Here is a 13850-nt window from a genome sequence, read left to right as displayed (position 1 = left end):
CAATTTTAAGAACTTTAACATAATTAAGTAGGAAAACAGATCAAAATAATGTAAATATTAAGGGATGATCCTTTGGAACATTCCTTTAGTAAATCATTTTAACTTTCTGAGTTATAATGTTAAAATCAGATATTTCAATTAAAATAATAATACAAAATAGGTTAATAGAGACTTGGCTAAACTATAATTCAAATCTCTTTAGAAGTATTTGGTGTATTGAAATTTATAGCCGAAAACAAAATAACCTTTAAGAATTGTATTGAATTTGACTTATTTAGACATGAATTTCTCTAAAAGACAAAACAAAAGCCTCATTTAGGGAAGGTTTCACATTTTATACAGCTGAGGATGAAATAAAAACATATCAACTGTGCCACATTAAATTTTCTTAATGAGGAAATACTATAAAGTTATACTATCCATGATAAAATTAATATAGAAAAGACAGTGGAGAGAATAAGGGTATATCTTATAAAAATTATGAAGACGAATATGGTAGAGAAAAGAGGAATGTATTTTACTCTTTCAATCAATCTTCTAAAGATAGTTTTTATAATCACTGTGGAAGAGAATGCCTTGTAGCTTATGAGATAAATTTTAAACTATTTGGACATTGAGTCCTTTTCAGTAGTTAAAGTACATTTTACTGTTGTCCAAGCAGTAAATCCGCAGTACAAAGTTCCTTCTAGGAAAAAAAAATACTTCTGAAAATCTTTCCCCTTAACTGTATTCAGTTTGCACCAAAAGGCTCCTATCAGTCATACACTAGTTGGAACTGTGCCTCTTTTTAGTGTTGCAAAGTGTGTCAGCAGGAACAATTCTGCCACTGATGGGGCTGCAGTATCACCATTCTTGAACAAAAAGTCCAGCTTTGAAAATTTTGGTACAAAATTATAATAAAGTTGCAATGATAACTGTTTTGGGATGATGCAATTTTAGGTTTATATTCCTGTGCCAGAAATTCAACCCATCACATGGTCATCACCTTGAACCCTGACCTCAGTTGTGTGTTCACTCTAACCTTGTGCCATTCAGAGTGACTAACACCATAGGTGGGACAGGTTAAACAACAAACATTTATTTTTCGAAGTTTTGGGGGCCAGGAAGTCCAAGGTCAAGGTGCAGGCATACTGGGTTTCTGCTGAGACTCTCTGGTTGACGGGCAGTGACCTTGCTGAGGCTGCACGTGGAGGAGAGAGAGAGACCATCTGTCTTGGGTCTCATTTACAAGGGCACCAATCTCATTCATGAGTGTCCCACCCTCGTGACCTCATTACCTCCCAAAGATTCCCCAGCTCCTGACACCATCACATTGTGGGTAGGATTCAACATATGGACCAAGGGGGCACAAACGTTCAGTCCATAGCACAGTGTTAGGCTATAAATACAAATATAAATTTCATTTGTCTCTATTAGAAAGAATAAAATCATAATTTGATTTCAGTGTTGTGCAATGCAACATTTCATGCTTTAAACCCTCCCCCTGAGTAAATTTGAGACAAGAGAATAAATAACATATAAGTAAACAATATTTTATTTATTTCTCAACAGATATTTTTCTCTGTACATTTAGAAGAGTACAAATCAGTGTGAAGGAATTTTAGGGAAGTGATCAATTTAACATAAGGAAGATATCTTCTAAAGATTAGCTTTGGTCCAAAATGGAGCTTGACCTACCTGATTAGTTTGTCATTTCCCATCTAAGTTGTATGATGTTTGGTTGAGAATGTGGTAGACAGATTTTGTAACAAGGTAGGAAATTCAGCTGGAAAAATTGAGGATTCTAAAATTGTTTATATTCCACAATCAACTTTGTCTTCATGGTTAACCAGCGATCATCAGCAATTGGTCTTCAATTAAATCAACTGGGGGTTGAATAAGGGCTTAGCATCGTGCCATATTCAGATGTTGAACTTGAATCCAGGTTACATCTTTTTGTTTGAGAAACACAATGCCACAGCAAAGCACATGATGTGGGCATTAGAGCAACTGTAAAGCAAGCAAGGGATGACTGAAGCCCCAGAAAGACCCTCACCCTGACTCTCCTCCACCCCAGCTTACCTTCTAGTGTTACTGCTTATACATATACATTCCTGATTTCTGCCTGTTTTTGACCTTTGGATAAATGGAATCATATTGTATATATTCTCTCACATCTTGACTCTTTCTCTCAATAGTACATTTGTAACATTCAACCGTGTTGCTGCCTGTTCAGTCATCATCGTTGTGTACAGTTCCACTGCATGCATATTCCATAATTTTTATGCTATTGGGTTGTCTTCTCATTTTGTTTATTATTTAATCATGCTAGGGTAAACGTTCTTCTACAATTATCTACTGCACAAGGACATGAGTCATTGTAGTGTACATACTGAGAGTGGAATAGCTTGGTCAACAAGGAACCTTTGACAATTCTGGATAATGTCCAACTGTTCTGTAAAATCACTGAGCCAATTTGTGTTCCTCTCAATAGTGTGTGGAAGTTTCTGTTGTTCTATATCTTTGCAGCCTCTTTGTATTACATGGCTTTAAAAATTAATCTTACATATCAGAAACCTCACCATGAACAATCTTGGCTAAATCAACTTTAAAGAAAAAGGCTGTCTCTTCTGTAAATCAGAAGTAATGGTAATAGTAAGAAGAATAGCAAGGTTATAGTGAAAATTAAATAGATAAATAAAACATTGTAACGTGTTTAAGGCAAGGTTTGGCATTCTGTGTATTAAGTAGCTGCTTCTGTAATATGGACTTCCCTGGCGGCTCAGATGGTAAAGAATCCACCTGCAATGCAGAAGACTCAGGTTCAATCCCTAGGTTGGGAAGGTCCTCTGGGAAAGGGAATGGCAGCCCATGGCAAGAATAAGTCCAATATTCTTGCCTGGAGAATTCCAGGGACAGTGGGGTCACAAAGAATTAGAACTGAGTGACCATCACTTTCACTTTCTATAATATGAGCTATGAAACAATTAAGTTCAAAGAAATATAGACAATAAACAGCATAAGCATTCATATAGAAAGCAGAGTGTGAAACAGCCAAAAGGGGGAGTTCTCAAAGAGGAGGGGACTTCAGCTGGACTTTACAAATAGATCTTCTATGAAGGCAGGAAGGACCCTCCAAGCAGGAATGAAAACATGAGCAAATGTATTTTTGGACACATGTTTGTCTTTCCCAATAAGCACACCACTCTGACCCTGTCTCTGTAGTCACCTACCTGCTGGCTGTGCACACACCTGGCTGTTAACTTGGTGGACCTTATATCTGTGGGGAGATCAGGTTAGAGCCAGTTCTTGGTGGTGAGAAATTTTCTTCTAAATGTGAGTTGTTTAGTACAATGAAACTAGACTCAGGCCCTGCTTTTTGATCATGAATTAATATAGTATATTGTAACCCCCGACACAGATTATCATGTCAGAGTCCGTGCTGCCTCTGGCATTTCAACAACCTCTGTTTCCATTAATTATTTTATCAGATTATATATTGACCTCATGTCTTAAACCCTTGAGGCAAACAATTGTTAATGCATAAAATAAAATGGTTATTTAACACTTACTTGTGTACTAACTTTTCAATCAAATTAGAATGCAAACTCATAAAGATACTTTTTTGTCTGTAATATTCTCTATGCTAGCCCCAGTTTTCCTTAGACAAGACGGACACTATGCACACACCACTGAGTGGAGCAATCATCTACCTCCTATCACCACCAGCTTGTTGATCACTCCTCCTCAAGTCTCTATATTTTCAGGTTCTGACTCCTGACCACTAGCTTCAGTACCATTCTAATTATTACTAATATCCATACACATAGAAATAATCTTAAAGTTTTGGCTTCTCATTTTTGAAACTCCTCAGAGATCTTATATTCAGCCTGCCCAGCGCTCATGGACTTTGTCATTACCAACGACCACAGCCCTTTGATAACCTTTATTCTGAGCAGCCCAGTTCTGCTCAGCCCAGCTGAGCAGCTGCAGCTTCCTTCTTTTCAGCTCATCTACTCTTGAATCTCCATGGCAACAGTAACCCATTGGCCCCCAGAGACCTCGGGATCTCTTCCTGCTTTGTGGTCTCCCCTCCTCCCACACCCCATCCTTCCTTCCTTCCCTGGCCATGTCCTTGGAATTGCTCCCTCACACAACTCTGGCTCTCAGCACTCCTCCACCTGGTGAAGGCCACTCTGCTCCAACCCTGCCCTCCAGTCACTCCACACTGGCACCACTGCATCTGACATGGCTCGAGAAAACCTTACAGCCTTGATGTCTCCCTTGAAAGTCATGGTCAGAAGCATGAGTGTGCCTGTGGTGGCAACAACACCTTCCTGTTTGCTGAGCCCATTGAAATCCCCACTGTCACGGACAAGCACTGTGTACCTTTTCTCTCCACACAAACACAGAGCATCTATTTTCCTGTTCCAACTGAATGTCACTTTTCCTAGTTCAAGAAACAACATAAAACAAAAAGAAGAAAATGAAGCTTCCACAGTGGGACATGCAGAGGCTCTGACCACGTGGACCCTCTGCTAGGATTCTGTGCACTCTGCCCTCCCTTCTGCTGCAAGACCACCCAGAGCGATCCCACCAGATGGCAGGCCTTTCTCTCCTGTGATATTCTTCTCTCAGCTATTCATGATGACTGCACCATTCAAGTTATACACATTTCTGGGTCCATTTTCCCATTTCTTTTGGAAACATGTCTAATACTGTTATGTCTCCAGTCTTAAAAACAGACAAAACCTTCTCCGGGCTCTACTCGCTCCAACAGAAAGTGGTCTCTTCTCTGTGGCAAAACGCTTTGTGTTAGCAACACTGTGTCTCCAGGGCTCTTTCCCCACTGCCCCACCATGCCCATCTGGACCATAGATTTACCTACCTAAGAAATCTTTGCCTAACCCAAGGAAACACATGAACTCTTTCCTATAGTGCAGGTATTTTATAGTTTTAACTTCATGCTTAGATCTATGATGCATTTTGAATTAATCCTTGACTAGTTTTTTTTTTTCTTTCTTTTCTTTCCTGTATGAATATCCAGTTGCTGCTGCTGCTGCTGGGTCGCTTCAGTCGTGTCCGACTCTGTGCGACCCCATAGACGGCAGCCCACTAGGCTCCTCTGTCCCTGGGATTCTCCAGGCAAGAATACTGGAGTGGGTTGCCATTTCCTTCTCCAATGCATGAAAGTGAAAAGTGAAAGTGAAGTCGCTCAGTTGTGCCCGACTCTTAGCGACCCCATGGACTGCAGCCTACCAGGCTCCTCCGTCCATGGGATTCTCCAGGCAAGAGTACTGGAGTGGGTTGCCATCGCCTTCTCCGTATCCAGCTGCTATGACACCCCTTATTAAAAAGATCATCTTTTCCAGTCTGAATTGCCATTTGTCAGAATTCAGTTGACTGTAAACGCGTGCATCTCTTTTGGATCCTGCACTCTAATTTATTGATCTATTACCTTATCTTGATGCCAAAACCACTGTCTTGATTACATAGCCATAGAGTGATTTTTGAAGTCTGGTAATGTTAAGTCCTTTATTTTTCTTTTTCAAAGTTGTTTTGGCTCTTCTAGGTCTTTGCAATTTCACATGAATTTTAGAATCAGCTTGTCAGTTTCTCAAAAAAAAATCTGCAAGGATTTTGGTTGAGGTTGCATTGACTTTACAGATGAATTCATGGAGGGCTGATATCTCAACACTACTGAATCTTCCAGTCTGTGAACACAGTGTATCTCCTCATTTATTTAGGTCTTCTTTAATTTGTTTCAGGATACCACACTTGTATATGTTTTATTAGATGTATCTCGAAGTGTTTCATATTTTTTATTCTACTGTAGTGGTATAGTTTTTAAGTTTTGGTTTTTGGCGGTTCCCTCCTAGTATACACAAATGCAGTTGATCCATTCCTTTTTTTTATTTTATTGTGGTTAGACATGCATATCAAAATTTGCCACCTTATCTATTTCTGAGTACATAGTTCAGTAATATCAGTGCATTCACATCATTGTACAACCAGCACCTCCACCATCTCTATAGCTGTTTTCATCTTGTGAAACTGAATTTCAATTACCACTAAAAACCAATGACTCCCATTCCTCCCTCCCTACAGCTTCTGGAAGCCTCCATCCTGTCTTCTCTCCCTATGATTGTGACAACCCTAAGTACCTCACATAAGTGATTTCATACAGTATTTATCCTCCTGTGACTGGCTTATTTCACTTACTGTGATGTCCTCCAAGTTCATTCATGTTGTAGCAGACGTGAGAATTTCCTTCCCTTTTAAGGCTGAATATTATTCCATTGTACAGATAGACCACATTTGTTTATCTTTTCATCAATGATGGACACTTGGATTTCTTCCAGGGTTTAATTATTGTGAAAAATGGTGTGTGAATATAGATATATAAATATCTCTTCAAGACGCTGATTTCAGTTGTTTGGGAGGATATATTCAGAAGTAGAATTTTTGGACCATGTGTTAATTCCCTCTGTAGCATTTTGGGGAAGCTTCATACTGTTTCCACAAAGGCTGCACCAATTAACATTCACACCAACAGTGCAGAAGAGTTCCAAATTTTGACATCCCGATCAACACTTGTATTGTGTGTGTGTGAGTGTGTGTGTTTAGATAGTAGCCATCCTAGTGGATATGCAGTGGTACTCTGTTGTGGTTGTCATTTGAATTTCCCCAATAATTAATGATGCTGAGCATTTATTCATATGCTTATTGGCCATTTATAGATCTTCTTTGGAGAAATATCTATTCAAGTCCTTTGCCAATTTTTTAATTGGGTTGTTTTTTGGTTGTTGAGTTTTAGGACTTCATGTATTTTGGATAGTAAGCCCTTATCAGATTTATGATTTGAAAATATTCCTGATGCCTTTTAGTCATATATTCTGGTTAGCTTTTTAGTTGTTTCATAAAGGAGGGTAAATTTGATCCCTGTTACTCAGTCTTTTTCAAAAGTGTAACCATTGATCTAATTTAAAATTAAATTTACTCGAGGACTCTTCCACATCTACCTAAAGCCTATCATTTTGGTGATATTGCCTCTGTCTATGAGTTTTTAAAGCAAACATTTGTTCTTGCCAGCTGGATGTCTTGAATGTTCTAAGGTGTGAGGCTACATGGTTTGAAAACAAGCTGTATTCACATGTCAGGACATTCACCAAACCATGCTGCTGACTTGTTTCATCTAGAGCTGACCTTACAGTTCCCTCGCTTGCCAAACACTGTGATTAAATGCTTTCCCCTAAGGTCGATGGAGCCATTCTCAGCATGATCATTAGAACATCTGTCCTGTTACCACATCTGTGTTCTAGAGCAGGCTATCAGCTGTCCAGCTCCAACAGTATTTCAATGGTTGCATGTTAACATGATTGCTGATGCTTAAATGATTTTCCTCTTTTCTCCTTTTTAACTACAAATTACGACCCACCAATTAAAGCAAGTAATTGTACACTTAAAACTATTTTTCACTTGCTTTAGCTCATCTGTTGTATCAGTTTGGATGAGGATGCAGTCCTATATTAGAAAGTGTTGTAGGGTGATGGCAAAACATTTATATCCTTATTACAATATGTCAGCCTTTATACCCGGAGACCTTTGGGGAATTATTTAGTCTTCCTCTGAACTTTTGGACTTACACTGAAAATGGATGATTTTAGAAAAAAAGTTGTGTTGAACAGTGTCTTTTTGTTGAGTTCTTTCCTTTTGCTAGCAAACCTGAACTTATTTGGGGATGAATTGGTAGCACATGGCCATTAAACGTGAGCGTCTGCTCTGTTAATCATCCTTCCCACGTCTAGCAGCATTCTGGCAAAAACCACTGTTGAGGATGAAAAATTGTAAGTCATCTACTTTGAAGGCTTCACAGCTTTAATAAATGTGATGTGTCAGCTACTTCGTTTCTAAGAGATTTTCTTTCTTTTTTTTCCCCTGCTTCCTGTAATTTTCTTAGAAGGAATAAAGTTATAAAGGAGCCTACTTTCATGCAAATGAATTACACTTTTTGGCTCAGGTTGCCCTGCTAAATTTTATACTTAATAAATAATAAATGAAGATACTAGAATGGAGAAGTGTTAAAGAGACAGTACATTCCTCCTGGAAAGAGCTTTTACGCTGGAAGAACCGGGCAGGTGGTTGGTAATATAAAACACAGCAGTAGCAGCAACTGTGATTTGGTTTAGGGACAATTTCAATAATAAATGTGCCCAGTGCCTTTTTTTTGTCTTTATGAATAGCTATATTTAGCTTACTTTAAATGGAAAGACTTAACACCCAAAACAAAACACACTGGCTTCCCTGGTGGCTCTGCAGTAAAGAATCCACCTGGGAAATTTACCTAGGAATGCCTAAGAAATCCCATGGACAGAAAAGCCTGGCAGGCTGCAGTCCATGGGGTTGCAAAGAGTTGGACACGACTGAGCACACATGCACGCACATGCTTTTGGAGACAGAAGACAAAATTCTCATGATTTTTTTTCCTTCATATACTGGCCTTCAGTCCAAAAGAAACAGTTGGCTATTAAATAGCTCATTATGTTTAGTGAATAGTTTTAAGTGTGAAGATTTTAAAGATAAATGAGATATTCTCCCAAAGACCAACTTTCACCTATTTTTTAAAATAAAAATGTATCTTTGCTATTATTCTGTAAGTGCAAGTTATAATCTTGTTAAGATAGTACTGACTCTCTCAGAGATGTCTGACTGCGTTACTCAACTGATACAACCCCTGTAACTGGTGATATTTTTATTTAGCAGGACAATCATTGGGGTTAAATCGACGGCTTGGTCTTCATTCAATCATTCTGCATTATGACGTCTTCAGATGCTGGTCCCAAAGGATGTCAGGTAAGACTTTGCACATATTTAAAATATCTTCTTTTCCTGAGGATTTCCCTGACGTGGTTGGGGAGGATGGGGGGAAATTCACAGATGGCGGGTCTTCAGCCTGGCCTGATTACAGAGTCTCAGGAATAAAGTTGTGCAGTTTCCTATATTACATGATATTTTGGGGAGGAGACTTTACTGGGTGATGCTTTTTTTTCTCTTTGCTTTCATGATGCCTTTCTGAGTTCTCTGAAGTAAAGTCTCTGAAGCTAAAAGCCCCTGTAACATTGACAGAGTTTGTATTTGTTTCCTAGGGCTGGTATAATAAATTACCACAAATGGGTGACTTTAAAAGAACAGAAATACATTCTGTGACTAGAAATCCAGCATCAAGGCATTGGTAGGGATGTGCTTCCTCTAGGACTCCAGGTAGACACCTCCTTGCCGTGTCCTAACCTCCAGCACTGGTCATCCGTCCTGGCGTCTATAGTCAGAGGAAGTCCCCCGTGTCTCACTGTCTTCTGTAGTATCTCCCTTTTTATAAGAGCACAGGTCGTATCGCTTTAGGGCCCACCCTAGTGACCTCAACTTGATCGCCTCTATGACCTCTATTTCCCAATAAGGCCACATTCCCAGAGATAGTCAGCTGGGATTCCAAGGTGCCATTTGGGGGGAAATAATTCAATGGATAACAGAATTCCACTCCATCAAATGACAATTCATGAGACTGACTTTTTATCCTCTTTTATTTAAAAAGAATAATTTGTATTAGGACTGTTGTTAAAGACCAACATCACTGATAGAATAGATGTTGCATGAGGACCAGGGTCAGATCTGCTTCCTGTTGACTCTGTCCCTGTATTTTAGTTTTTATTACCACATCTTGAGAGAATAGGTATGCAAGTAATGAAGACACAAACAACTAAAATGTAATTCTACTCTCCTGTGATTCCCTGGAATCTATTTATTTCAGTGTGGTCTTCATGGTGATTTGTAGAGAGCACAGGTTCAGTTCAGTTCAGTAGCTCAGTCACGTCTGACTCCTTGGGACCCCATGAACCACAGCACACCAGACCTGTCGGTGATGCCATCCAACCATCTCATCCTCTGTCATCCCCTTCTCCTCCTGCCTTCAAACTTTCCCAGCATCAGGGTCTTTTCAAATGAGTCAGCTCTTCGCATCAGGTGGCCAAAGTACTGGAGTTTCAACTTTAGCATCAGTCCTTCCAATGAACACTCAGGACTGATCTCCTTTAGGATGGACTGGTTGGATCTCCTTGCAGTCCAAGGGACTCTCAAGAGTCTTCTCCAACACCACAGTTCAAAAGTATCAATTCCTTGGCACTCAGCTTTCTTTGTAGTCCAACTCTCACATCCATACATAACCACTGGAAAAACCATAGCCTTGAGTAGACAGACCTTTGTTGGTAAAGTAATATCTCTGCTTTTGAATATGCTATCTAGGTTGGTCATAAGTTTCCTTAAAGGAGTAAGCATCTTTTAATTTCATGGCTGCAGTCACCATCTGCAGTGATTTTGGAGCCCAGAAAAAAAAAGTCTGACACTGTTTCCATTGTTTCCCTATCTATTTGCCATGAAGTGACAGGACCGGATGCCATGATTTTAGTTTTCTGAATGTTGAGCTTTAAGCCAATTTTTTCACTCTCCTCTTTCACTTTCATCAAGAGACTCTTTAGTTCTTCTTCACTTTCTGCCATAAGGAAGGTGTCATCTGCATATCTGAGGTTATTGATATTTCTCCCGGCAATCTTGATCCCAGCTTGTGTTTCTTCCAGCCCAGCATTTCTCATGATGTGCTCTGCATATAAGTTAAATTAGCAGGGTGACAATATACAGCACTGACGTACTCCTTTTCCTATTTAGAACCAGTCTGTTGTTCTATGTCCAGTTCTAACTGTTGCTTCCTGACCTGCACACAGGTTACTTAAGAAGCAGGTCAGGTGGTCTAGTATGCCCATCTCTTTCAGAATTTTCCACAGTTTATTGTGATGCACACAGTCAAAGGCTTTGGCATAGTCAATAAAGCAGAAATAAATGTTTTTCTGGAACTCTCTTGCGTTTTTGATGATCCAGCGGATGTTGGCAATTTGATCTCTGGTTCCTCTGCCTTTTCTAAAACCAGCTTTAACATCTGGAAGTTCATGGTTCACATATTGCTGAAGCCGGGCTTGAAGAATTTTGAGCATTATTTTACTAGCATGTGAGATGACTGCAACTGTGCAGTAGTTTGAGCATTCTTTGGCATTGTCTGTCTTTGGGATTGGAATGAAAACTGACCTTTTCCAGTCCTGTGGCCACTGCTGAGTTTTCCAAATTTGCTGGCATATTGAGTGCGGCACTTTCACAGCATCAGCTTTCAGGATTTGGAATAGCTCAACTGGAATTCCATCACCTCCACTAGCTTTGTTTGTAGTGATGCTTCCTAAGGCCCACTTGACTTCACATTCCAGGATGTCTGGCTCTAGGTGAGTGATCACACCATCATGATTATCTGGGTCATGATGATCTGTTTTGTATAGTTCTTCTGTGTATTCTTGCCACCTCTTCTTAATATCTTCTGTTTCTGTTAGGTCCATTCCATTTATGTCCTTTATTGTGCTCATCTTTGCATGAAATGTTCCCTTGGTATCTCTAATTTTCTTGAAGAGATCTCTAGTCTTTCCCATTCTGTTGTTTTCCTCTATTTCTTTGCATTGATCGCTGAAGAAGGCTTTCTTATCTCTCCTTGCTATTCTTTGGAACTCTGCATTCAGATGTTTATATCTTTCCTTTTCTCCTTTGCTTTTCACTTCTCTTCTTTTCACAGCTATTTGTAAGGCCTCCTCAGACAGCCATTTTGCTTCTTTGCATTCCTTTTTCTTGAAGATGGTCTTGATCCCTGTCTCCTGTACAATGCCAGGAACTTCCATCCACAGTTTATCAGGCATTCTGTCTATCAGATCTAGTCCCTTAAATCTATTTCTCACTTCCACTGTATAGTCATAAGGGATTTGATTTAGGTCATACCTGAATGGCCTAGTGGTTTTCCCCACTTTCTTCAATTTAAGTCAGAATTTGACAATGAGTTCATGATCTGAGCCACAGTCAGCTCCCGGCCTTGTTTTTACTGACTATATAGAGCTTCTCCATCCTTGGCTGCAAAGAATATAATCAATCTGATTTCAGTGTTGACCATGTGTAGAGTCATCTCTTGTGTTGTTGGAAGAGGGTGTTTGCTATGACCAGTGCGTCCTCTTGGCAAAACTTGCCAAGAGAACTTGCCCTGATTCACTCTGTACTCCAAGGCCAAATTTGCCTGTCATTCAGGTGTTTCTTGAGTTCCTATTTTTGTATTTCAGTCCCCTATAATGAAAAGGATATTTTTGGGGAGTGTTAGTTCTAAAAGGCCTTGTAGGTCTTCATAGAACCGTTCAACTTCAGCTTCTTCAGTGTTACTGGTCGGGGCATAGACTTGGATTACTGTGATATTGAATGGTTTGCCTTGGAAACGAATAGAGATCATTCTGTCTACACCACAATTTAAAAAAATCTTTCATCTTGAAGATGTACATATTGAAAGAGTGTGCATACTTTTTAATCAATGTAAGAAAAAGGGCTTCCCTGGTGGCTCAAATGGTAAAGAATCTGCCTATGATGCAGGAGATCCAGGCTCAATCCCTGGTTTGGAAAGACCCCCTGGAGAAGGGATAGGCTACCCACTCCAGTATTCTTGCCTAGAGAATCCTGCAGACAGAAGAGCCTGGAGGGCTACAGTCCATGGGGTCATAAAGAGTTGGAGACACTAAGGGAAAAGAACATTTCTGTGCAGATGTCCAGGATGGAATAGAATGGTTCTTAACATTCCTTATACTCTGAAGAAGGCTCCTTGCTTCCTGAGAGGACACTTCAGTCTGTAAGTATTTTTAGTGCAGATGAAAGAGTGTAACAAAATGCAAATTATTTATGTTATGAAAATAGAAGTATAAATAATGTATCAAGTATATAAAGCAAAATTGTGCATAATGTACTTCTCTAATCTACTTGGAATTCAAGGCATTGCTAACAGCAGAAATGATGCACAGTATAAAAAGACAGCATCAAAAGGATGAATGACACTGTAAGGGGGCATGGGGAAGGCTATGTGGATGTCACCGCCTCATTTTTGCTGACTACTTTCTTGGAAATTTAGAGCCATGGCTAAGCATTTTGTCCAGTTCCTCAAACATTCCATCTCCCTCAGAGAAGAAAGTGTCCCACAAGAAAAGCAAGAGAGACCAAGTTCTGTGCATAGTGCAACAGCTCATCATTTTAACCAGAGGAAGATCCCCACTATGCTCCAGGGCTCTCTTTTTAAAGTTATGAAACCATAGCTATAATTCCCTATGCTGTACAATATATCTCGTATCTTACTTTATATGCAGTAGTTTGTATCTGTTAATCCCCTATTCTTCTCTTTCCCGTCCCCATTCCCTCTCCCCACTGATAACCACTAGTTTGTTTTCTATGTCTGTGAGTCCATTTTTGTTTTGCTATATATTTGTTTGCATTATTCTTCAGATTCCACATATCAGATCAGATCAGTCGCTCAGTCACGTCTGACTCTTTGCGACCCCATGAATCGCAGCATGCCAGGCCTCCCTGTCCATCAACAACTCCCAGAGTTCACCCAGACTCACGTCCATCAAGTCAGTGATGCCATCCAGCCATCTCATCCTCTGTCGTCCCCTTCTCCTCCTGCCCCCAATCCCTCCCAGCATCAGAGTCAACTCTTCGCATGAGGTGGCCAAAGTACTGGAGTTTCAGTTTTAGCATCATTCCTTCCAAAGAAATACCAGGGCTGATCTCCTTCAGAATGGACTGGTTGGATCTCCTTGCAGCCCAAGGGACTCTCAAGAGTCTTCTCCAACACCACAGTTCAAAAGCATCAATTCTTCAGCGCTCAGCCTTCTTCACAGTCCAACTCTCACACCCATACATGACCACAGGAAAAACCATAGCCTTGACTAGACGAAACTTTGTTGGCAAAGTAATGTCTCTGC

General features: G+C 39.9%; 1 long non-coding RNA gene across 1 annotated transcript in view; it reads left to right on the top strand.

The window, feature by feature from the left end:
* The window catches only part of LOC129624968 (uncharacterized), a 47528-nt gene extending 33959 nt beyond the window's left edge, over positions 1 to 13569 (top strand). The window contains exons 2-3 of the long non-coding RNA XR_008701207.1: positions 8740 to 8832; positions 13369 to 13569. This is a non-coding gene — a long non-coding RNA (uncharacterized LOC129624968). The remainder of the gene's footprint in view (positions 1 to 8739; positions 8833 to 13368) is intronic.
* Positions 13570 to 13850: the final 281 nt, after the last annotated feature.

Source organism: Bubalus kerabau, chromosome 13 (assembly GCF_029407905.1).
Source record: "Bubalus kerabau isolate K-KA32 ecotype Philippines breed swamp buffalo chromosome 13, PCC_UOA_SB_1v2, whole genome shotgun sequence".
Lineage (NCBI taxonomy): Eukaryota > Metazoa > Chordata > Mammalia > Artiodactyla > Bovidae > Bubalus > Bubalus kerabau.
This window is presented reverse-complemented; position numbering and strand designations above follow the sequence as displayed.